At 43.4% G+C, this 26,452-nt stretch overlaps 1 pseudogene; it reads right to left on the bottom strand.

Moving 5' to 3' along the window:
- Positions 1-922: 922 nt before the first annotated feature.
- Positions 923-26,452, bottom strand: part of LOC143654603 (protein downstream neighbor of Son-like) — a 29,148-nt pseudogene continuing 3,618 nt past the window's right edge.

Below are 26,452 nucleotides of genomic sequence, written 5' to 3' on the forward strand. Positions count from 1 at the left end.
TCAGAATCCAGTCCCATGAATCCTTCCCTGGGAATCCAGTCCGCTGCACCCACACCCTCGGGATCCAGTCCCATGCACACTTCCCTCGGAATCCAGTCCCATGCACCCACACCCTCAGAATCCAGTCCCATACATCCACACCCTCAGAATCCAGTCCCATGAATCCTTCCCTGGGAATCCAGTCCGCTGCACCCACACCCTCGGGATCCAGTCCCATGCACACTTCCCTCGGAATCCAGTCCCATGCACCCACACCCTCAGAATCCAGTCCCATACATCCACACCCTCAGAATCCAGTCCCATGCACCCACACCCTCGGGATCCAGTCCCATACATCCACACCCTCAGAATCCAGTCCCATGCACCCACACCCTCAGGATCCAGTCCCATACATCCACACCCTCAGAATCCAGTCCCATACATCCACACCCTCAGGATCCAGTCCCATGCACCCGCACCCTCGGGATCCAGTCCCATACATCCACACCCTCAGGATCCAGTCCCATGCACCCGCACCCTCAGGATCCAGTCCCATACATCCACACCCTCAGAATCCAGTCCCATGCACCCACACCCTCGGGATCCAGTCCCATGCACCCACACCCTCGGGATCCAGTCCCATGCACCCGCACCCTCGGGATCCAGTCCCATGCACCCGCACCCTCGGGATCCAGTCCCATGCACCCGCACCCTCGGGATCCAGTCCCATGCACCCGCACCCTCGGGATCCAGTCCCATGCACCCGCACCCTCGGGATCCAGTTCCATGCACCCGCACCCTCAGGATCCAGTCCCATGCACCCGCACCCTCAGGATCCAGTCCCACACACATTCACTCTAGGGGTCCAGTCTCATGCACATTCACCCTCAGGATCCAGGCCCACACAACCTACTCTCAAGCTCCAGCCCTATGCATAAGCCCCCTAGGGATCCATTCCATATACACTCTCCCAAGTACCTGGGGCAGAGCCCTGGGCATGCTGCACCTTTGGAGCAGTGGAGGGGGGATAGGGGATCAGGGCTCTTGACCCAAGCTGCCAGCTTTCAACGTTGAATCTACTCCTTTAGCACCTGCCTTCCTGAGCAGTACAAAGGGGATACAAAGAGCTCCTGCCATGTTAGGTTTTCTCTGAGGCAAGGAGCAATCAGAGAGGCTGGGGGCAAATGCCAAAGAAGTGCCAGTTTCCTGGGACCAAGAAGTGAGTACATCAGGAAAGAGAATGAAGCAGTCCAGTAAGAAAGGCTGTGCATTGAGTTGAGCACTTGCTAGCTGCCAGGAACTTCATGCCTCAGTTAGTTCTAATACCTGTCCTCTGGGGAGGGGCTGTCACATCTCCCAACTGTCAGATAAGGAACTGGTTCTCGAGACCCAAATCAGCATGACCAAGAGGTGGCTGCCCAGGACTTGAATCTGCGTCTGTGCCAGAACCTGTGTATCTCATCATTAGACCACATCACCCACCACATGGAGACTGCGAAAGGCCGAGTATGAAGAGTGCTGGAGAGCAGCCACTAGGGGAGAAGGCTGAAAAAAAGGGCTTCCAGGAAAATGGGGCTGGGGGAGTCCTCTTAGCATTTGGTTCCTAGAGGACAGAAAGCATACGGGGCGGGGGGGGGGGGGGGGGGGAGGCGTATAGACCATGCTTATAGAAGGACATCTTTTAGGAACAGAAGAAGCCGGGAATCCAAATGGCAGCTTGAAGGCTGGCAGTATGTAGGAGCTTTAGCAGTTGGGAGAGAACACACAAACATGAAGCAAAGGGGAAGAGGCCATGGGGAAGAAGACACGAAAGAGGTTGAGGGAAGACAGGGTAATTAAAGGCTAACAGAAGGAGGAAGATGGCAAAATGCTCAATTTCTAATTAGAAGAGAGACCGAACAAGTAGAAGAGGAACCAGTTTGAGCCCAGACTGCCTGTTCTTGGATTTGGGTGTATCCTTTTACCTGGAGAGACACACCCATCCAAAACTATTTACAGAGTCTAAGGAGAATGAATGGAGACAAGTCCTACTGGCCCTAGGCAGGCATTGGGACACACCTGAGCACACATACATGCATACATACATGTTGGTTCATGAATGGCTTGGTGTCGTGTACCCGTTAATGTGCTGCTTGTGACCATGACTCATTGGGGCCATGTATATCTTGGTGCCAAGTTCTGGTTGCACCCAAGTGCCTTGGGGCCATGTGCTTGTTGGTGCAATGTGCTGGTTGAGGCCATATGCTCTTCCATGCCCTGTCCTCGTTTCTGCCATGTACTGCTCAGTGCCATGTGCCATTGGGGCCATGAGCCCATTGATGTTGTGTGTTGGTTGGTGCCATGTGCTTGCATCTGTCAAGTACCTTTTGGGCCATATGCTGTTAGGTGCAATGAATTCTTTGCTATTTTCTATTCTTGGGACCAATGCTCTTATTTGTGCCCTGTGCTCCCTGGGGCCATGTGCTCTATGAAGACATGTGTTCCATGCGGCCATGTGTCCCTTGGGGCCATGAATTCATTTGTGCCTTGTGCTCACTGGAGCCATTTGCTTCTTGGGAGCATGTGTTCCTTGGGATCATGAGTTCCTTAGGGCCATGTGTTCATTGTAGCCATGTGCTCGATGGTGCTGTGTGTTTTCTGGAGCCATGTACTCACTGGGCCCAAATTCTCAATGGGGCCATGTGGTCCTTAGGCCATGAGTTACTTGGGGCCATTAGCTCACTTGGGCCAGATGCTTACTGGGGTCATGTGCTCAGGCTGTGAGCTTGCTGTAGCTAGGTGTTCCTTCAGACCATGTGCTCCTTGGGGCCATGTGCTTTTGGGAGTCTTGAGCTCCCTGGGCCTTGCACTCATTGGTGTTGGGTGCTCACTGGTGTCCTGTGGTCACTGCTAGGTATGTGAAAGATGGCCAGCATGAGTGCAGGGGAGCTCTCCTGACTTGAGCTGCCCTGTTGGATCCCAAAATTGTAAGACATTTCCATTCTCACCACCACATCTCAGCCATTTCAGAATCTAGACCCACTGATGCAATTTTTCTTGAATCACCTCTGAAGTACATGAAAATCAGCCCAGAGATTGGAACTCAGTGCCATTCAGAGCTCCTGTAATCTGAATCCCCAGAAGACATAAACTGATTAATGCCCTCTCCCTTACAGTCCTGTAGCTTCCCAACATCCTATGAAGTGAAGATATAAAAGGCATTGTATCTCTCTGCAGCAGATGATTATTACCTGTTCCCAGTATCTCTCATCTCAGTTCCGTCAGTCTCCTTAGCTTGAATTATTACTTTTCCTAGCAATGGGCTAGACATGCCCTGGGGAGGGGTGGGAGTGGCAGTAGTTTCAGGGCTGGCCCTTCCTTCATCTCCCCAGGTCGGATGAGCAGCAGCCGATGCCCTGACCTGGATATTCGGGCCTTGAAATCAAGTGTCCACGTCCCTCTGTGAGGTTGGTCTTATGGCTGACCATGGCGATTCCCCAGCACACTCCACAGTTAAGAGTCATGCGTCCCTCTTGAAGATGCAGTCGTGGGTTCACAGGTGGCTGACCATGGCGATTCCCCAGCATACTCCACAGTTAAGAGTCATGTGTCCCTCTTGAAGATGCAGTCGTGGGCTCACAGGCGCCTTTCTCTCTGTCATTTTTCATTTTCTCAATGACAATCTTTCCCAATGTACAGAAAATAATGCGACAGCCCCCAGACTTCACACATGTTGAAATTTCTGCAGGTCCCTAAGCAAGGGACCTCTGAGGCCCTGCTATTGCCCAGCGGACTTGATTCCATCCAACTCCCTCCAGCAAATAGTAGGCAGTTTAGTTGGTGTATCCTTGCCTTTGCACCCTAAAAGGAGCTCCTGCTAATTGTAGCCCCATAGTCCCAAGACTCTGGACCACTGCTAGTGGAGTTGTGCTCATGGAGCTCCTGGGAGCTCTGGATATTCCTGTAAGGGAAATAAAATCAGTCTCAGAATCATAATTCTCTGACCAAAGTTCTCCCTGGTGACTTCTGGAATTACAACCCATCTCACCCAGAAAGTTGCAGCTATGATGCAATGAATGTCCATTGATATTGGGTCCGTGGTACAGTCTATGGAGAGCTGGCCCACCCTCCCTGCCCCCACCAGGGACTTCCAGTCCTCTTTCCAGTGGAACATTGCACATCGGGTCCCCCCATGCCCAAGGTCATTCACCAGACATTTATAAACCTCCCCTTGATCTGGTCCCAGCCCCAGGACACATGTGACACCCAGGAGCCTACCAGTTAGTAAAAGAAGTAGACAGGGAAGCAGCCACCTGTAGCAGGAGTGGGAAAGGCAAAGTTTACAAACAGGTAAGGAAGTTGGAGAAGGGGGACCAAATGAAATGATGGAAGTCAGGCAGGCTTTCCTGGACAAGGGATGGTTTATACTTGGCTCTGGAGAAGAAATGGAATTTCTGAAGTGGGTGTAAGAAGGCACTCTGGGGGATGCTTCCAGCCCACCCCAACCCCTAGACCCACTCCCTTACTCCTCCTCTAAGCCCCACCTCCAAGCAGGACGATGAAGGGGACCTAGCCCTGAAGTCAGGCCCCATCACACGCTGACTGTGGCCTTGCGCAAAGCAGTTACCATCTTTGGTCTCATGTTCCCTGTCTGTGAAAGGGGAACTGGACTCTTGTCTACCTGCTCTGCCATAGCTCAATGGGATGATGAGCACGACACAGCCCAGTGACGGGTAGTTGTCATAAAGATCGCTATTTTATCGTTAGCCATAGATGCTGCAATCCTCCCAGCATATCCCCATTTTACAGTAGAGAAACAGCCTCAGAAAAGTTTCCTTGAGCACTTCCAGGAGTAACTTAGAGTCAGGCATGCAGTAGGTGCTTGAGAAATGTAGCAATGCAGAGTCACTGTTGAATAAAGGAGCTCATGCTGTGCAGCAGGCTGTGAATGGGGATTCCTCGAGGGGCCCAGCAGCCAGGAGGAACCCCCCAAGGAGGGGCCAGAGGCTCGGCCAGTTAGAAAAATGAGGTTTTCTTTCCAGGTCCCCAGATGTGCTGTGTCACTTCCTGACAGATGGGAAGTGGATTCTGTGATTCTGTGTGTCTTCAAGTGTCTTCTCCTTGGTCCTAGTGAGTCATTGCTCCTTCAGGGGAGAGGTAGGCCCCATGGGGGTGAGTGATTTCCTCACTGCCCATGCGCCATAAGAGTGTAAGAATGCATGCTCCCACCCCAAGACCCTGATGAAGAGCTGGGCTGGGCCACCCTGTTTGCGAGCCATAGCTGACTTCACGTCTCACCAAACTTAGGGCCGCCCAGCTACTCTCTCAGGAAGGTGGGCCGAGAAGCTCAGACTGAGTAAACGAGGCCAGAGACAGCACCAGAGGGGAGCTCTGTATAGCCAGAAGGTTGGGCGGAAGCAGGAACCAGAGCCACATGGGGATGGTCAATTGAGAAGAGTTGGCCACAAAGCCAGGGAGGTCATCGTAGAGTGTGTCTCCCTGCCAGCCGTGACCCAGTGGAACTTGTGAATCTCTTGTGCCCTTCACTTAAGCCAGCATGTGTGGGTATCTGTTCCTTTTAATGATCTGGTGTCTGGCATGTGGCAACATCACCACTGGCTGTCCTGGAGGACAGCGAAGTTGCAGGATACAAGATCAATGCAGGATGCAAGATCAACATACAAATATCGACTGTATTTCCATACAGTAGCAATGTCCAAATGGAAGATTAAAGAAAACAATTCTACTCATAATAGCACCAAAAAAATAGAATACTTAGGATTTGCAAGACTCGTACACTGAAAACTACAAAATATTGCTGAAAGAAATCAAAGAGGTCTAAATAATTGGAAAGATAACCTTTCTCATGGATTGGAAGACTTAATGTTGTTAAGAATGGCAATACTACCCAAACTGACAACAGATTTGACACAATCCTTTTCAGAATCCCAGCTGACTTCTTTGCAGAAATTGACAAGCTGATCCCAAAATTCATATGGGAATTCAAAAGTCCTAAGTATAGTCAGAAAAATCTTGAAAAAGAAGACCAAAGTAGAACCTCATACTTCCCAATTTCAAACCTTACTACAAAGCTACACTAATCAAGACAGTGTGATATCAGCATAAGGATAGACTTAAGGATATGAAACAAAATTGAGAATCCAGAAGCAAACCCTCACATTTATGGTCAATTGATTTTCCACAAGAATGCCAGGACAATTCAATTGGGAAATGTATTTTCAATAAATGATTCTTCAACAACTGGATGTGCACATGCGAAAAGAATGAAGTTGTACCTCTCCTTCATGCCATAAACAAAAATTAACTGAAAATGGATCAATAACCTGAATGTCAGAGCCAAAACTACAAAACTCTTAGAATAAACCGTGGGAGTAAACCTTCATTACCTTGGTTTAGGCAGTGCTTTTCTAGATAACAACATCAAAGCACAAGCAGCACAACAACAAAATAGATAAACTAAACATCCTCAAAATTAAAAAATAATTTTATACTTCAAAGGGCACCATCAATAAAGGATGAGATGGTCCATATCTTAAAACTTCAACTTCTGTTATGAGACCAAAGGGAGACTTGTTTATCTGATGGAAATCTTTTATTTTGGGTAGCACATTATCTAATTTAACTTCTATGGATAGTTTGTTTGAAAATCATAAATATGTGGAATCTTGAATAGGGCATGAGATCTTGTTGGTTTGTACAGGTTAATGTGATGACCCAATATATCCCAGAGTAATTTGGGCAGAGAATAAAAAAGCATTTGCAAAGTGCCCTGGAAGACTGGGAGAAAGGAGGAATTATTGAACTTTCCCATCTGTGCTGGTCTGAAAGGATGCATGTCCCCTAGAAAAGCCATGTTTTAATCCTAATCCCATTTTGTAAAGGCAGCCGTTTCTTCTAATCCCTATTCAATACTGTATGTTTAAAATTGTAATCAGATCATCTCCCTGGAGATGTGATTTAATCAAGAGTGGTTGTTAAGCTGGATTAGGCAACGACATGTCTCCACCCATTTTGTGGGTCTTGATAAGTTTCTGGAGTCTTATAAAAGGGGAAACATTTTGGAGAATGAGAGATTCAGAGAGAGCAGAGCAGAACAACGCAGCCGCGAGAAGCAGAGTCCACCAGCCAGTGACCTTTGGAGATGAAGAAGGAAAACGCCTCCTGGGGAGCTTCATGAAACAGGAAGCCAGGAGAAAAAGCTAGCTGACGATGTGCCCTTCCAGAAGAGAGAGGAACCCTGACCATTTTCACCATGTGCCTTTCCAGATGAGAGAGAAACTCTGAACTTCATTGGCCTTCTTTAACCAAGGTATCTTTCCCTGGATGCCTTTGACTGGACATTTCTATAGACTTGTTTTAATTGGGGCATTTTCTCAGCCTTGGAACTGTAAACTAGCAACTTATTAAATTATCTTTTTAAAAGCCCCAGTCTTGGGGTTTGTTCATATGAAACTTAACCCCACAAAGGATAGGTCAAGTCTACTTAAAATTTAGGCCTAAGAGTCATCCCCAAGAGAGCCTCTTTTGTGGCTCAGATGTGGCCCCTCTCTCCAGCCAACACAACGAGCCGTCTCACCACCCTACCCCTCTCTACATGGGACGTGACTCCTAGGGCTGTGGACCTTCCTGGCAACATGGGACAGAGATCTTGGAATGAACGGAGACTCAGCATCAAGGGATTGAGAAAAACCCTAGAATGAGCTGAAATTCAGCATCAAGGGATTGAGGAAATCTTCTCAACCAAAAGGGGGAAGAATGAAATGAGACAAAAAAAATGTGTCAATGGCTGAGAGATTCCAAACAGAGTCAAGAGGTTATCCTGGAGGTTATTCTTACGCATTGAGTAGATATCACCTTGTTATTCAAGATGTAGTAGAGAGGCTGGAGGGAACTGCCTGAAAATGTAGAGCTGTGTTCCAGTAGCCATGTTTCTTGAGGATGATTGAATAATGATACAGCTGTCACAGTGTGACGGTGTGATTGTGAAAACCTTGTGTCTGATGCTCCTTTTATTTACCTTGTCAACAAAGGAGTAGAACATATGGAATAAAAATAAATAATAGGGGGAACAAATGTTAAAGTAAATTTAGTTTGAAATGCTAGTGATTAGTGAAAGTGAGGGGTAAGGGGTATGCTAGGCATAATCTTTTTTTTTTCTGTCTTCGTTTTATTTCTTTTTCTGAATTGATGCAAATGTTCTAAGAAATGATGAATATGCAACTAAGTGATGATACTGTGAATTACTGATTATCTATGTTAACGTTATATTTTGTTTGTTAATTTTTTTAATTAATAAATTTAAAAAAAAAGCCATTCCATTTCTAGTATATAGCATTCTGGGAGCTAGCAAACTAGAACACCATCTGAGGAATTCTTCATATCCTCACAAGCAGTGGGGACACAAATTCAATAGGCTGAGCCCTTGATCTTGGAGCTCATCCCTATGAAACTTATTCCTGCAAAGAAGAGGCTAAGCCTACTTATAATTATGCTTAAGAGTCACCTGCAGAAAACCTCTTTTGTTACTCAGATGTGGCCTCTTTCTCTAAGCCAAATGGGCAAGTGAATTCTACTGCCTTGCCCCCTGCATGAGACATGACATCCAGGGGTGTAAATCTCCCTGGCAGTGTGGGAAAGTCCTGGGATGGGCCAGGACTCGACATCATGGTTGAGAAATCTTTCTTGACTAAAAGGGTGAAGAGAGAAAGAAAAAAGAGACAAAAAAAAGTTTCAATGGCTGAGAGATTTCAAACAGAGTTGAGAGGTTATCCTGAAGATTATTCTTATGCATTATATAGATATCACCTTTTTAGTTTACGGTGTATTAGAGTGGGTGGAGGGAAGTCCTGAGCTGTTGAGCTGTGTTCCAGTAGCCTTGATTCTTGAAGACGATTGTATAACTAAATAGTTTTTACCATGTGACTGTGCAATTTTTTTTTTTTTTTGCCAAGAGAGGACCCACATATTCTCAGAGAGAGAGCTAGTGGAATTGGATATTGAAAACAAGGGAACCCTGGAGTGAAGGACCAGGATGCCAGGCATACACTGTCCTATAAGACAGTTGGACCCTGGATACCAGCAAACTTTCTTCAGAGACGGTATCTTCCTCTTGAGGCCTTAATTAGGACATTTTCCTGTCCTTAGAACCGTAAATGTGTAAACTAATATATCCCCATCATAAAAGCCAATCTGTTTCTGTTATATTGCATTATGGCAGTCTTAGTAACCATAGCATTCTTTTTCTTCAATTTTTTGGAAGAGTTTGAGCAGGAGTGGTGTTTCTCTTGGAATGTTTGGTAAAATTTCCTTATGAAGCCACCTGGCCCTGGACTTTTCTTTGTAGGGAGATTTTTGATGACAGAATCATTTTACTTGTGATGGTTTTGCTGAGGTCTTCTATTTCTTCTGAGTCAGTGTAGGTTGTTTCTGTGTTTCTAGGAAATTGTCCATTTCATCCAGGTTGTCCAGTTTGTTGACACACAGTTGTTTATATTATCCTCTTATGATTATTCTGTTTCTTTGGGGTCCATGGTAATGGCCCCTATCTCATTTCTGATTTTATTTGCATCTCCTTTATTTTTTACTTGATCAGTCTAGTGAAGGGTTTGTCAATCCTCTTTATCTTTCCAAATAACCAAATTTTGGTTTTATTTATTCTCACTATTGTTTTTTGTTGTGACTGTGCAATTTTGAAAATCTTGTCGGATGCTCCCTTTATCCAGGGTATGGACAGATGAATAATTAAAAAAAAAGATAATAAATAAATAAATAATAAGGAGTGGATAAGGGGTAAAATAAATTGAGTAGATTGAAATACTAGTGGTCAATGAAAGGGAGGATAAGGGGTATGTGATGTGTGAGTTTTTTCTTTTTTTTCTTTTTATTTCTTTTTCTGGAGTGATGCAAATGTTCTAAAAATGATCATGGTGATGATACACAACTATGTGAAGATATCATGAGCCACTGATTGTATACTATCCATGGACTGTATGTATGTGAAGATATCTCGATAAAAATATTTTTAAAGGGGGGGGGGGCACCCAGAGATCCCTTGGGGGAATGGCGAGAAAGGGAGAAAATTCAATTTCCTCATTTGGAGAAGGCCTGATATTCTCACAAGCATTGAGGACAACCAAATCAATAGGCTGAGCCCCCAGTCTTGGGATTTGTTCATATGAAATGTATCCCTGCAAAGAATAGGCTAAGCCTACTTAAAATTAGGACTAAAAGTCACCTCCAGAGAACCTCTTTTGTTGCTCAGATGTGGCCTCTCTCTCAGCCAACACAAAAAGCAAACTCACTGCCCTCCCCCTCTCCATGACTCCCAGGGGTGTGGACCTTCCTGGGGCTGTGGGACAGAAATCCTAGAATGGGCTGGGACTGAGCATCAAGGGGTTGAGAAAACTTCTTGACTAAAAGGGGGAAGAGCAAAATAAAGTGTTAAAGGCTGAGAGATTTCAGAGTAAAGAGGTTATCCTGGAGGTTATTCTTACGCATTATATAGATAAGGCTAGAAGGAAGTGCCTGAAACTGTAAAGCTGTGTTCCAGTAGCCGTGTTTTTTTAAGATGATTGTATAGTGATACAGCTTTCACAAAGTGACTGTATGATTGTGAAAACCTTGATCTGATGCTCCTTTTATCTGCGGTATGCACAGATGAGAAAAAATTATGGATTAAAAATAAATAAACAAAAGGGGGAACAAATGTTAAAATAAATTGGGTAGATGGAAACACTAGTGGTCACTGAGAGGGAGGGTAAGGGGTATGGGATGTATGAGCTTTTTCTTTTTATTTCTTTTTCTGGAGTGATACAAATGTTCTAAGAAATGATCATGGTGATGAATATACAAATGTGGTGATATTGTGAGCCTTTGATTGTACACTGTTCTAGTTTGCTAGCTGCTGGAATGCAACACACCAGAGACGGATTGGCTTTTAATAAAAGGGGATTTATTTTGTTAGTTCTTCAGAAGAAAGGCAGCTAACTTTCCACTGAGGCTCTTTCTTACATGGAAGGCACAGGATGGTCTCTGCTGGTCTTCTCTCCAGGCCTCTGGGTTCCAACAACTTTCCCCAGGGTGACTTCTTTCTCCATCTCCAAAGGCCTGGGCTGAGCTGCGGGTGCTGAGATGAGGAATGCGGAGCTGCTTAGGTTGTGCTACGTTGAGTTCTCTCATTTAAGTACCAACCAATTAAGTCAAATGTCACTCATTGCAGCAGACACGCCTCCTAGCTGACTGCAAATGTAATTAGCAATAGATGAGGTTCACGTACCATTAGCTTATGTCTGCAGCAACAAAACTAGCTATGCTCACCTTGCCAAGTTGACAACTGAATCTAATTAACACATATACCAAGTATGGAATGTTCATATGTTAAGAATGTTCATATTTGTATGTTGTTTGGTTTTATCAATAAAATTTTTTTCAATGCTAATACCAAAAAAAAGGGCACCATCAAGAAAGTGAAAAGACAGGCTATGCAGTGGCAGAAAATAGTTACCACTCATATCTGGTATCCCAAATATACAGAGAACTCCTAAAATTCAACAACAAAAGGGAAAAACATAAAGATAGGCATATTGATAATGGAATTGAACAGAGAACTCAGAAATAGACCCTGAGATCTGTGGTCAGTTGTTTTTTTTTAATGTTGAAGCACTTTTATTTAATTTGAATTATATATACACAAACACAAATACCTACAATAACACATTTAACACTACTTTACCAAGGCAGCTGATACACAACACTTTGTGGAATACAAAATACCTTTTTCTCTGGGTTAGCAAGCAGTAAAAGAAGAAAGAAAAGCGTATTTGCAATGAGGAAGTTTAAATCAGTAGGAAGGAAGCTGAGGTAGAAGCATCAACTATCAGCTCAGTAGATAGTGTCTACATTTATACTTCAAAAAATAAGAACCTACTAATTAGTTTTAGGTAAATTTTTAAAATAGTAAAATTTTCCCTGATATGACTGGTCACAGTGACATGAGGTAATGAGATTTAGTCTCAATTTCTCACATGCAAAAAAACACATTAATTCCATTTTCTATCCAGTTTATACTTAGGTTGTAGGGATCTAGAATTCTCATTCAAGTTATTAGAGGTAGTTAAGACAAAAACTACCTGAATATCTGATCTCAAAATAGTAAAAATAGAAAAATGTTGATTTAAAACTTAATCCTACTGCTCAAGGCATGTAATAAAAGCTAACATTAAAAAATGCTTACAAACAACATGAGTTTTTAGTTCTATTCCTTTCTTTTAACTTTGAAAATGAATTTTAAGGCAAAATGTATAAATATTTCCTCTCAGATTCTGTTTAGACTTACTTTGGTGTTCATGATACTCAATTATGAATGCAGTCAGTCATTTCCATGTGCCGTAAAGATGATTTCCCCAGTTACGGTATTTGACTAAGCTGGACCAGGGTCTCAGGATGTGCAACTCACACTTAGCAAGCTCCTCATGAATAATCTTCTGTGGAAATTTAAATCCAATTCTGTAAAAAGCCTCACAATCTTTGAACACTGGCAAGGCTTTTAATTACCATGGGGACTTTGGTAAATAAATCCTTCACTCATGTTTGCAAACATCATAGCAATAGGTGTTGATCCCAAAGAATTTTCACATAGTAACATGGTTATTTTGACAAGTCTGGATAACTGATGAAAAACATGAGGCAGTTTTAAAGGTCTTAATTATTACGTGCTGGTTTGAAACTGTTATGTGCCCCCAAAATAGCCATGTTATTTATCCTAATCCAATCTTGTGTGGGCAGACCTATTGCTTTGGTGGGACCTTTTAATTGAGTTGTTTCCATGGGAATGTTACCTGCCCATTCAAGGTGGGTCTTAATCCACTTAATGGAGTCCTTTAAGAAGGAGACATTTTGGAGAAAGCTCAGCTACTTGGAGAACTGACACAGAGCAGCAGAGAGATGGAACCAAGACACAGATGTTTGGAGATGCTGAGAGAGTCGTCTGAAACTAGAGCACAGTAGATCTGCCATGTGCCTTCCATGAGATGCTAAGCAAGTCAGAACCTGGCAAGAGCCAAGGGAAGATAAGAGATGAAATCCAGAGTTTCATCTGGAGAAGCTAAATGAGGACCCAGAGATGCTTAGAGAGGAAGCCACTGAGAGCTGAGCGCAATGGAACCCAGAAGACGACCAGCAGATTTCGGCCATGTGCCTTCCCAGCTAACAGAGATGTCCTAGATGCCAGCTGCCTTTCCTCCAAGAATGATTCTCTTGTTGGTACCTTAATTTGGACATACTCATGGTCTTAGAACTATAAATTTGTAGCTTAATAAATCCCCTTTGCAAAAGCCAATACATTTCTGGTATATTGTATTCCAGTAGCTTTAACAAACCCAAACATATTATAACCCTCCAAATAAAAACCTAAAAATGTTCAAAATTAGAGGAAAATATAATACCCACACTGAATTGATTCAAAAGACAGTTTCCTTAAACCTTATAAAGGAATCAGGCACAATGAAGTACACAACCACAACTTAGATGCAGCCATATCAGTCCTTCGTCCTAGTCATTCATAATCGAGAACTGCAGTTTGACAACTTGGAACATAAGTTTGGCTCCATTATGAATCACTATTTTGAGGTAAATCTATTTGATTAGAGCAGTCTTCAAAACCACAAGTGCTACAACTAAATGTGTCTATAGCTTTCTATTTGCCTTATCCAGTACTTTGTCCACGGGTGGGTGGATATTAAATACAGCAGTTGGTTCATGAGTCCTGAAGAAAAGGATCCAATGTGAAAAGATTTGAGTACCATTGTCAAAGAATGTAGAGGCCCTGTAATCTCCAAACTAAATCGATCCTTGCATCCAGAAAGAACTTGTGTCTTCACATTTATACTTTATGCCCTCATAAAAATTAGGACCACAATCTCACAAGATACAGTCAGTACTTTTGACCTCTGACTACACACTTTTTTTGGTAAATTTTCATTTGGGTTTCCCTTTCTTTAATAGTCAAGGAAAAAAGTCATTTTTAAGACATCAAAGTAATTTGTTACATGAGTAAAATGTTCAGTAAATTGTCAAAATTTCCAGCACACTCTACTCTATGAGATTATAAATTTAACGATATTCTAAAGAATATTATTTTTTCATTTATCTTCTGATTTAGTAATACAATTTCAATGCATAAAAATTGGGGAAAATCAAAACCATTCAATTATTGCTTTTAATATTTACAGGTATAATTTTTCTAATAATATATACAGTTTTTTTCCACTTATCCATGATCCAGTTTTTCAGATCTCTTACTATAATTTTATATATCATTCTTGGCTTAAAAGCCAAAAAAAATGAGATTAATCAAAAAAAGGAAATTAACAACAAAATACTTTTGTTGCCCAAAAGTGTTATTATTTTTCTTTTTACTTTCTACATTCTGGGAAGTTTCAAAATTTTAATGAACATTCATCATCGAACTCTAACAATCATCAACTCAGGAAATTGTGTTTCATCCAGAAGCCCACCTCAAATATTTTTCATCAAATCCTAGATTTCACCCATATTTCTTAAAAAAAAAACAACCTAATATCAAATATCTGGTTGACTGATTTGAATGAAGATTTTTTAAGTAAGACCTCTACATTGTAACTAGTTATTAGGTTGCTTTAAACTCTTTTATTGAATCGAGGTGGTCCCTATTTTTCCTTGCTTAATTTTCATTAGTCCTTGAACATCTTTTTTTAAAAAAGCCAGAGCCCACAGTCTCTCCTGGTGCGTTGGATCTGGGATGTATAAAAGGGAACTCAAGGGGTGCAAAGATAGTTCAGTGGTAGAATTCTCGCCTGCCATGCAGAACAACCAGGTTAGATTCCCGGCCCATGCACTTCCCAAAAACAAACACACAAGCAAAAATTCAACAAATGGTGCTGCAATAACGGGATACTCACATGTGAAAAGAATGAAATGTGACCCCGGGAATAGAGCATGCAAAAAGAAAAAAAAGGTGGGGGGGGGGGGGCGGGGAACTCAAGGTTGATTCTAAATTGTGCTTCATAAATTGAAAGGTTGAAGTTGTCATCAAACGAGATGGGCAAGACAGGAAGAGGTGTGCATGTGGCCTCCTAATTTGGTCTATTGAATCAGCACTCCCCAAAATGCAGTCCATGTACCACTACTGGACAGCAAATTGTTCAATAAAAGTTAGATGCTAAGAGTAAGTTCTTTAAGCTGGAAGTAGAAATTTGGTTATAATGAGGAAGGTACGGTAGCATCATATGACATGTAAAGTGGGACAGAATAAGACATGGAAGGGTTACCAGTTTTTAGAATTCTCGAGAGCTTCTTACATAACAGCAACCTTGTGTATCATGAACACAAACTGTGTCTCTAACTCTCACTAAGGCAGCTCCACTTAGTTCCACTTCATAGGCGTTTTTCCATAAAAAGTTCTGATGTAGACAAGGACTTGGGCATCAAATTTCATGGATTCAGCAAAGTTACAGATACTTTAATATCTCCCCAAAGTTCCATATCTGATGATAAACAGTCTTGTGTGTGTATCACTGGTACTATACTTTTCCTCCTCTGAAATATCATTCACAAGAACCAAATCAAGCCATTTCACGCACCAAGTCCTTCTTAGGACAAAGAATATCTGTAACTTTTTAAAGGCCTCAAATTAACAGATGAAATTTATTACATCTTTAAAATCACAAATAGGTCTGGCATCTTGTTGTATCCATAACTGTACGACTCTTAGACCTTTTCTGCTGAACTGTTCCTTTTCCAGAAGCATAGATACCATCCAAAAATTCTCTTATAGCCTTGTTCTTAACTTGTAGCTTGCTGAATCAAAGCAGCTAATTTGATACAAGTTGAACGTTACTTCCTTCAAGGATAAACTCATCTTTCTGAGCTTGAGCTACTGAACAGGCAGCACCCGACCCTATCCAGACCCTGCAGATGGACTTTTCACCCAAGAAATGTTGAATTTCACCCAGAGACCCACTCTCCTAAATGACAGCATTGATGGAGATGTGAACACAGTTGGACTGCATCTCCCAGAAGCCCAGCAGAACCCCTTGGTCATGTTCTGTCTACGACGACAGGTAACACACACTGTAGCCAGCTCCTGTCCATTTCCCCACCATTTGTCAACCCAAAGCCTCTTCTTTTTCTTCCCAAATAGACTGAGTTCTACTTGGGATTTACATGGATATGACTGAAGTTCCTCTGCACAGTTCCTCAAAGTCCCGTCACAAGAACTGTGTGTCCCTTCAGCCTGATGTCTACATTTTCTGGAATGTCGACAGTCTGGTTGCTGAGAATGGTCTTCATTCTCACAGTAGATGGGGCAAAGCCCACTAAAGTTATTTGATAAAGAAGATTATTCTCATGTAATTCAGCTTGTTTTATTATCAATGCATAGTTTCCTGGGAAGAAAGCTAGAACAACAAAACATGCCTTAAGCATAAACGCCAGAAAGGGTTATTTAAAGACAATCCAGAATTTATCCCATCAAAGAAAGTAAAGTACTTCTTTAAAACGCTACGTTATGGAGATGAGTGAATTGTAGAATGTCATCTTTTTTTATTTTTATTACCTTAAGCGTTTGCATTGTGGTGCCTTGGAAAGCTATAGGAGATACAGGATTGGTGAAAGTCCTGCCGCTAACCAGGTAGCATAGTAAACTTCTACAGTTGATCAAAAAAGTTGAGCAATGTGAAAGTATTGATTCTTTTTGCCAATACAAAAGACTCAGGTCTGTAATCCATTTGCACATCATGTTTCTCTTCACACTACTTGATAGTATGTTTGATTTCTTAATTTTATCTTGCATATCCATCTCTTCCAAACAGGGAAAACTTTCCTCTTCGTCTTAATCACTGATTGTTTGTTCCTCCCCATGTCACAAGATTATTCTAAATGCCTTCTTCTTTTTATGGCTATTTTCTTTTATTAAAGGCAGAGAAAATTCAATACCTTCGTTTTTCATAGCTTCTCTTCAACCTCTAGTTGTGATTATATCGCTTCCTGCTGATTCTGCTGCACGGTATAGGACAGTAAACTGGTAGGCACAAAGAGAGACAGGGGCAGTGTTTTGTCTCCTGCAGATTATAGAGAGAAGTGACGTTCACGGAGCAGTTATTCCTTAAAATATGTTGTACGGTTTCATCATATGACCAAGGCCTTGCCTTTCCAGCCACTTTTCTGTTGGCTCCCATGCGAGGGAGCAGTGGAAGCCAGGACAAGGCGGGATGGAGCCATCAGGTAAGGCTCTGCTGGAAGGCACAGCCGAGCTCAGTGGACACTTCGGGACCCTTGAGTAATTCAGAAATGGGTGCTCTTTCAGGAAACTGGACTTTCCACAGCAAATCCTTTACTTGATTAGAATCTAAAAAAGACCCAATGCATCCTGCTGGCCACGGGGCAGCCTTGGGGCTGTTGTCGGTGCTCGGTTGTCCAGCAGGTAAAGGGATTCCTCCAAGGTTGCCACTACACTGTCCGCCCGGAAGGGCCCAATTGATTTTTTTTTAATATATAACTTTAATTTCATTTATTTGTTGGTTTGTTTTTGCAATTGATGGCTCACATATCATCACATAGTTGTGTCTTCATCACCATGATCATTTTTTAGAACATTTGCATCACTCCAGAAAAAGAAATAAAAGAAAAAACTCATACATCCCATACCCCTTACTCCTCCCTCTCATTGACCACTAGTATTTCAATCTACCCAATTTTTTTACCCCTTATCCCCTGCTATTATTTATTTATTTTTATCATTATTTTTCACTCATCTCTCATACCCTGGATAAAAACAGCATCTGACACAAGGTTTTCACAATCACACAGTCACATTGTAGAAGCTATATAGTTATGCAATTGTCGTCAAGAATCTAGACTACCAGAACACAGCTCAACAGTTTCAGGTACTTCCCTCCAGTCACTCCAATACACCATAAACTAAAAAGGGATATTGTTCTAGTTGGCTAGCTGCCGGAATGCAACACACCAGAGACGGATTGGCTTTTAATAAAAGGGGATTTATTTTGTTGGTTCTTCAGAGGAAAGGCAGCTAACTTTCCACTGAGGTTCTTTCTTACGTGGAAGGCATAGGATGGTCTCTGCTGGTCTTCTCTCCAGGCCCCTGGGTTCCAACAACTTTCCCCGGGGTGACTTCTCCAAAGGCCTGGGCTGAGCTGCAAGTGCTGTGATGAGGAATGCTGAGCTGCTAGGCTGTGCTACCTTGCGATCTCTCATTTAAGCACCAGCCAATTAAGTCAAACATCACTCATTGCAGCAGACACGCCTCCTAGCTGACTGCAGATGTAATTGGCAACAGATGAGATTCACCTACCATTGGCTCATGTCCACAGCAACAGAACTAGGTGCTTTCACCTGGCCAAGTTGACAACTGAATCTAACTACCACAGATATCTATATAACGTATAAGAATAACCTCCAGGATAACCTCTCGACTCTGTTTGGAATCTCTCAGCCACTGACACTTTATTTTGTCTCATTTCTCTCTTCCCCCTTTTCGTCAAGAAGGCTTTCTCAGTCATGATGCTGGGTCATGGCTCATCCCGGGAGTCATGTCCCACGTAAGGAGGAGGGCAGTGAATTCACCTGCCCAGTTGACTTAGAGAGAGAGGCCACATCTGAGCAACAAAAGAGATTCTCTGGGGGTGACTCTTAGGCATAATTATCAGTAGGCTTAGCTTCTCCTTTGCAGAAATAAGTTTCATAGGTGCAAACCCCAAAATTGAGGGCTCAGCCTATTGAAATGTTTGCCCCCGCTGCTTGTGAGAATATCAGGAATTCTACAAATAGGAAAGTTTAAAATTTCTTCATTTCTCTCCAGTCCTCCAGGGCACTTTGCAAATACTTTTTTATTCTCTGCCCAAATTACTCTGGGATATATTGGGGTATCATACTAACCTGTACAAACCAACACGATCTCATGCCCTATTCAAGATTCCATATAATCATGGTGTTCAAATAAACCGTGCTGTTTTCAAAGTATTATGCACCACAGAAAAGCCATGTTTTAATCCTCATCCAATCTTGTGGGAACAGCTGCTTCTTTTAATCCCTTTTCAGCACTGTAGGTTGGAAACTTGGTTAGATTATCACCAAGGGGGTGGGACACACCCAATTGTGTGTGTGTGACCTTTGATTAAATGGAGATGTGACTCCACCCATTCCAGGTGGGTCTTGATTAGTTTACTTGAATCCTTTAACAGAGGAAACATATTGGAGACAGCCAGAAAGGACAGAGTCTAGAGAAGTTACAGAACCCTCAAAGATGAAAGGAACTTCACAGCAGAGCTGACACAGATGCAGACGTGCGAAGAACAAAGACACAGATGTGTGGAGATGCTTGGAGCCCAGCAGACATTGCCATGAGATGTTGAGCAACACAGAACCTGGAGAGAGACAAGGGAAGCCAAGAGATAAAAGCCAGCCCTGGAGAGAGGAACCGCCACAGGGACACAGGCTGAAAGCAATGGAGCCCAGGAGGAGGGGACCACCGGGTCCAGCCACGTGGCTACTCAGCTGACAGAGGTGCTCCTGACCCATCGGCCTTTCTTGAATGAAGGTGACCTCCTGTTGGTGCCTTAGTTTTGGACATTTTTGCTTCCTCAGAGCTGTAAACATGTAACTTATTAAACTCCTTTTTGTAGAAGCCATTCAATTCTGGTATATTGCATTCCAGCAGCTTCTAAATTAACATACTGACTGTCATGGTTAGGGACAGGTGTCAACTTGGCCAAGTTGTGGTACCTGTTCATCTGATTGGGCAAGCGCTGGCCTGTCTGTTGCAATGAGGACATTTCATAGGATTAGGTCATGATCACGTCAGCTACATCCACAGCTGATTCAATTTGTAATCAGCCAAAGGGGAGTGTCTTCTGCAATTAGTGATGCTAAATGCAATCATGGGAAGCCTTTTAAGGAGGACTCAGAGGAGACAGATTGCATTCCTGCTTTGGCAGGTGAGCCTCTCCTGTGGAGTTCATCCAGACCATCCATTGGAGTCATCGGCTTCGCAGCCTGCCCTGTGGATTTTGGACTCTGCGTTCCTACGGTCACGTGAGACACTTTCATAAATTTTATATTTGCAAGTGTTCCCTGTTGATTCTATTTCTCTAGAGAACCCTAACTAATACATCTTGGTACCAGGAGTGGTTCTTAAGGAACAGAATCTTAAAAATGGGTTTTTATGAATGGTTTTCTACTCTGACTGGGCTCAGAGACACTAAGGACTCTGATTCCTGTAATCAGAATGACACTCCCAATCCATGGACTGAGTTGGCAAAGGAGATAGTCAAAATATCATCATTCGATTCTCCTAATGCTTCGCTTGTACGAAGCCAGACTCTGGGGGATAATGTTTTTGACACCTTTACAGAGTTTTGTAGAAATAAGAGTTATAGAGATGTTGGTTGGTTGTTGTTAGATACACTGTCTACATTAAAGGGTCAAAGGGATGGGCTTAAGGCTTCAAACAAGAAGCTTAAGTGCCGTCTGAAAGATGTAGAGGTTTCTATGAGTATCCTGAAGGAAAATTTTATTTCCTGTAGCCGTAGACTTGAGATCTCTGAAAATCAGACTCAGAATCTTATTGTTAGAGTAGCAACTTTACAACGTAAACTGAAATCTCAGTCTTGCGTGGTGTCTGCTGTTAAAGTGAGGGCATTGATTGGAAAGGAGTGGGACCCTGAAAAATGGGATGGTGACATATGGATTGATAATGATGTTGGGGGTGAGGTTGAAACCCTAGACCATGCTGAGCCTTCTTTAGATAACCCTGTAATAGTCTGCCCTGAGGACATAGCCACCCCACCTCCAGCCTGCCTTGAGGAATTGGCCACCCAACCTCCTCCTGAAGGGATTAGCCCTAGAGTTATTAATCCTGTTTCACCAGATGAAACTGCAAATGAAAGCCCTGAAGCAAATGGCTTGGAACATATTTCTAATTCTTTTCATGACCCACCCCCACCACCCCTCATTTCTTCTAGACCTATAACTAGACTAAAGTCCCAACAGGCCCCTAAAGGTGAGGTACAAAGTATCACACATGAGGAGGTACGTTATACTCCAAAAGAACTGTGTGAGTTTTCCAATTCATATAGACAGAAATCAGGGGAATATGTGTGGCAATGGATCTTAAGAGTGTGGGATAATGGTGGGAGGAATATAAGGCTGGATCAGGCTGAATTTATTGATATGGGCCCACTAAGCAGAGATTCTGCATTCAATGTTATAGCTAGAGCAGTTAGAAAAGGTGTTAACAGCTTGTTTGGGTGGTTGGTTGAAACATGGATCAAAAGGTGGCCAACATTACCTGAGGTTGAAATGCCAGAACTGCCCTGGTATAATGTAGATGAGGGGATCCAGAGGCTTAGAGAGATTGGGGTGTTAGAATGGATTTATCATGCAAAGCCTGCTCTTACACCCCAGGAATGTCCAGAGGATGCACCTTTTACCAGAACAGTGAGAAATAAGTTTGTGAGACTAGCACCATCATCCCTCAAGAGCTCTGTGGTTGCACTTCTCTGTAGGTCAGATATTACTGTAGGAACTGCTGTCACTGAACTGGAATCCTTAAACACAATGGGGATGACAGGATCCCGAGTTGGCAGAAGCCAGGTGGCAGCACTTAATCACCAAAGACAGGGTAGACGCGGGTATTATAATAGACAACAAACTCAAAGGAAGCATCAAAATCATATGACACGCAGAGATTTGTGGCATTGGCTAGTAAATCATGGGGTGCCTAGAAATACAATAGAAGGGCAGTCTACAAAATTCTTGTTGGAGCTGTATAAACAAAAGAGTTCTAGGTCAAGGGAACAGAAGTCTAACCTGAATTACAAAAACACAGAGTCACGGCCCCTTAATCAATTTCCAGACTTGAAACAGTTTACAGACCCTGAGCCCCTTGAATGAAGGGGAGGCCAGGTCCCTATGGGGGAGAAACCTGTTACACTGCCACAAATTTATACTGTTAACCTTCCTCTAAGTCTTCCCCAAGGAGACCGACGGCCTTTTACCAGGGTAACTGTGCATTGGGGAAAAGGAAATGATCAGATATTTCGGGGATTATTAGACACTGGTTCAGAAGTGACATTAATTCCAGGGGACCCAAAACGTCACTCTGGACCACCAGTCAGAGTGGGGGCTTATGGAGGTCAGGTGAGCAATGGAGTTTTAGCTCAGGTCCGTCTCACAGTGGGTCCAGTGGACCCCCGGACCCATCCTGTAGTTATTTCCCCAGTTCCGGAATGTATAATTGGCATAGACATACTGAGCAACTGGCAGAATCCCCACGTTGGTTCTCTAACTCGTGCAGTGAGGGCTATTATGGTGGGAAAGGCCAAGTGGAAGCCACTAGAACTGCCCCTACCAAGCAAAATAGTAAATCAAAAGCAATACCGTATTCCTGGAGGGATTGCAGAGATTACTGCCACTCTTAAGGACTTGAAAGATGCAGGGGTGGTGATTCCCACCACATCCCCGTTTAACTCTCCTATTTGGCCTGTGCAGAAAACAGATGGGTCTTGGAGAATGACCGTGGATTATCATAAACTCAACCAGGTGGTAACTCCAATTGCAGCTGCTGTTCCAGATGTAGTATCATTGCTTGAGCAAATCAATACATCCCCTGGTACCTGGTATGCAGCTATTGATCTGGCAAATGCTTTTTTCTCAATAGCTATTAGTAAGGACCACCAGAAACAGTTTGCTTTCAGCTGGCAAGGTCAGCAATATACTTTCACTGTCCTACCTCAGGGGTATATCAACTCTCCAGCCCTATGTCATAATCTTGTTTGCAGAGACCTTGATCATTTCTCCCTCCCACAAGACATCACACTGGTCCATTATATTGATGATATCATGTTGATTGGACCTAGTGAGCAAGAAGTAGCAACTACTCTAGATTTACTGGTAAGGCATTTGCGTGTCAGAGGATGGGAGATAAATCCAACAAAAATACAGGGGCCTTCCACCTCAGTAAAATTTCTAGGTGTCCAGTGGTGTGGGGCATGTCTAGATATCCCTTCTAAGGTGAAGGATAAATTGCTGCATCTGGCCCCTCCCACAACCGAAAAAGAGGCACAATGCCTAGTTGGTCTTTTTGGATTTTGGCGACAACATATTCCTCATTTGGGTGTGCTACTCCGGCCCATTTATCGAGTGACCAGAAAAGCTGCTAATTTTGAGTGGGGACTTGAACAAGAGGAGTCTCTGCGAAAGGTCCAGGCTGCTGTGCAAGCTGCTCTGCCACTTGGGCCATATGATCCAGCAGATCCAATGGTGCTGGAAGTGTCAGTGGCAAATAGAGATGCTGTCTGGAGCCTTTGGCAGGCCCCTATAGGAGAATCACAACGCAGACCCTTAGGATTTTGGAGCAAAGCCTTACCATCTGCTGCAGATAACTACTCTCCTTTTGAGAAACAGCTTTTGGCCTGCTACTGGGCCTTAGTAGAGACTGAACGCTTAACCATGGGCCACCAAGTTACCATGAGACCTGAGTTGCCTATCATGAGTTGGGTGTTGTCTGACCCACCAAGCCAGAAAGTTGGGCATGCACAGCAGCACTCTATTGTAAAGTGGAAATGGTATATACGAGATAGAGCCAGAGCAGGTCCCGAAGGCACAAGTAAGTTACATGAAGAAGTGGCACAGATGCCCATGGTTTCCACTCCTGCTGCCACATTACCTTCTCTTTCCCAGACCAGAGCTATGGCTTCTTGGGGAGTTCCTTACAGTGAATTGACTGAGGAAGAGAAAACTCGGGCCTGGTTTACAGATGGTTCAGCACGATATGCAGGTACCACTCAAAAGTGGACAGCTGCAGCGTTACAACCCCTTTCTGGGGTGTCCTTGAAGGACAGTGGTGAGGGGAAATCCTCCCAGTGGGCAGAACTTCGAGCAGTGCACCTGGTTGTTCATTTTGCTTGGAAGGAAAACTGGCCAGAGGTGCGTTTGTATACTGACTCATGGGCTGTTGCTAATGGTTTGGCTGGATGGTCAGGGACTTGGAAAGACCATAATTGGAAAATTGGTGACAAAGAGGTCTGGGGAAGAAGTATGTGGATAGACCTTTCTGAGTGGGCTAAAAACATGAAGATATTTGTGTCCCATGTGAATGCACACCAGAGGGTGACTTCAGCAGAGGAAGATTTTAATAATCAAGTGGATAAGAAGACCCATTTTGTGGATACCAGTCAGCCTCTTTCCCCAGCAACTCCTGTTATTGCCCAATGGGCTCATGAACAAAGTGGTCATGGTGGTAGGGATGGAGGTTATGCATGGGCTCAGCAACATGGACTTCCACTCACCAAGGCTGACCTGGCTACAGCCACTGCTGAGTGCCCAATCTGCCAGCAGCAGAGACCCACACTCAGCCCCCGATACGGCACCATTCCCCGAGGTGACCAGCCAGCTACATGGTGGCAGGTTGATTACATTGGACCACTCCCTTCATGGAAGGGGCAGCGATTTGTTCTAACTGGAATAGACACATACTCTGGATATGGGTTTGCTTTCCCTGCACGCAATGCTTCTGCCAAAACTACTATCCGTGGGCTTACAGAATGCCTTATCCATCGTCATGGTATTCCACATAGCATTGCTTCGGATCAAGGAACACACTTCACAGCAAATGAAGTGTGGGAATGGGCACATGCTCATGGAATTCTCTGGTCTTACCATGTTCCCCATCATCCAGAAGCAGCTGGATTGATAGAATGGTGGAATGGCCTTTTGAAAACTCAATTACGGTGCCAACTAGGTGGCAAAAACTTGAAAGGCTGGGGTAATGTTCTCCAGGACGCTGTGTATGCTCTGAATCAGCGTCCTCTGTATGGTGCTGTTTCTCCCATAGCCAGGATCCATGGGTCCAGGAACCAAGGGGTGGAAATGGGTGTGGTGCCACTCACTATTAGTGATCCACTAGGAAAATTTTTGCTTCCTGTCCCTGCTACCCTGAGTTCTGCTGGTCTACAGGTTTTAGTTCCAAAACAGGGTGCGCTTCCTCCAGGAGAAACAACAGTGATACCACTGAACTGGAAGTTAAGATTGCCACCTGGCCACTTTGGGCTACTTATGCCTCTGGATCAACACACCAAGAAGGGGATTACATTATTGTCTGGGGTAATTGACCCTGACTATCAGAAGGAAGTAGGACTGCAACTACATAATGGAGGTAAAGAAGAGTTTTCTTGGAATATAGGAGATCCCCTGGGGCGTCTATTAGTACTACCATGCCCTGTGATTAAAATCAATGGAAAACTACAACAACACAATCCAGACAGGACCACTAATGGCTCTGAGACTTCAGGAATGAAAGTTTGGGTCACCCCACCAGGCAAAGAACCACGGCCAGCTGAAGTGCTTGCTGAGGGGAAAGGGAACATGGAATGGGTAGTGGAAGAAGGTAGTGATAAATATGAACTTCGACCACGTGATCAGTTACAGAAACGAGGACTGTAATGCTGTTTTGTTTATGTTATACTATTTAAGTTGTAAGATATCAAGTTTAAGAATGAATGTTGCCCAAGGATTTGCACCCTATTCTGGAGAGATTTACTGTGTTTCCAGTTATATGCAGGACAGTTGAGTATTGTCAGGTAAAAGAAAAAATGTGTGCTTATTTGTTTTCATTTGGAAATTAAGTATGGTCTAAGGTGATATATATATATATATATATATATATATATGTGCCAAGTTGACAAGGGATGGACTGTCATGGTTAGGGACAGGTGTCAACTTGGCCAAGTTGTGGTACCTGTTCATCTGATTGGGCAAGCGCTGGCCTGTCTGTTGCAATGAGGACACTTCATAGGATTAGGTCATGATCACGTCAGCTACATCCACAGCTGATTCCATTTGTAATCAGCCAAAAGGGAGTGTCTTCTGCAATTAGTGATGCTAAATGCAATCATGGGAAGCCTTTTAAGGAGGACTCAGAGGAGATAGGTTGCATTCCTGCTTTGGCAGGTGAGCCTCTCCTGTGGAGTTCATCCAGGCCATCCATTGGAGTCATCGGCTTCGCAGCCTGCCCTGTGGATTTTGGACTCTGCGTTCCTACGGTCACGTGAGACACTTTCATAAATTTTATATTTGCAAGTGTTCCCTGTTGATTCTGTTTCTCTAGAGAACCCTAACTAATACACTGACCATACAAGTTAAAGTAGATAATGCACTACCCAAAATATGCATTTTACACCAAATGAACATCTTTCCCTTGGGTCTCATACAGAAGCTGAAGTTTTAAAATATGAACCATATCATCCTTTACCCTAGTATTTTGATTTACCTTAGTCCTATCCAGATCAGCTTCATTCATATCTTTAGTCGAAGTCTGATCACTTTTTCAACATTTTTAACAGTAGCTGTATGGGGTACTGCTGACATTAATAGCTTCAGTGCTCTAACTCAGAGTCTCTTGTGTCACCTAAATACCTGA

This window comes from Tamandua tetradactyla, chromosome 13, assembly GCF_023851605.1.
Source record: "Tamandua tetradactyla isolate mTamTet1 chromosome 13, mTamTet1.pri, whole genome shotgun sequence".
NCBI lineage: Eukaryota > Metazoa > Chordata > Mammalia > Pilosa > Myrmecophagidae > Tamandua > Tamandua tetradactyla.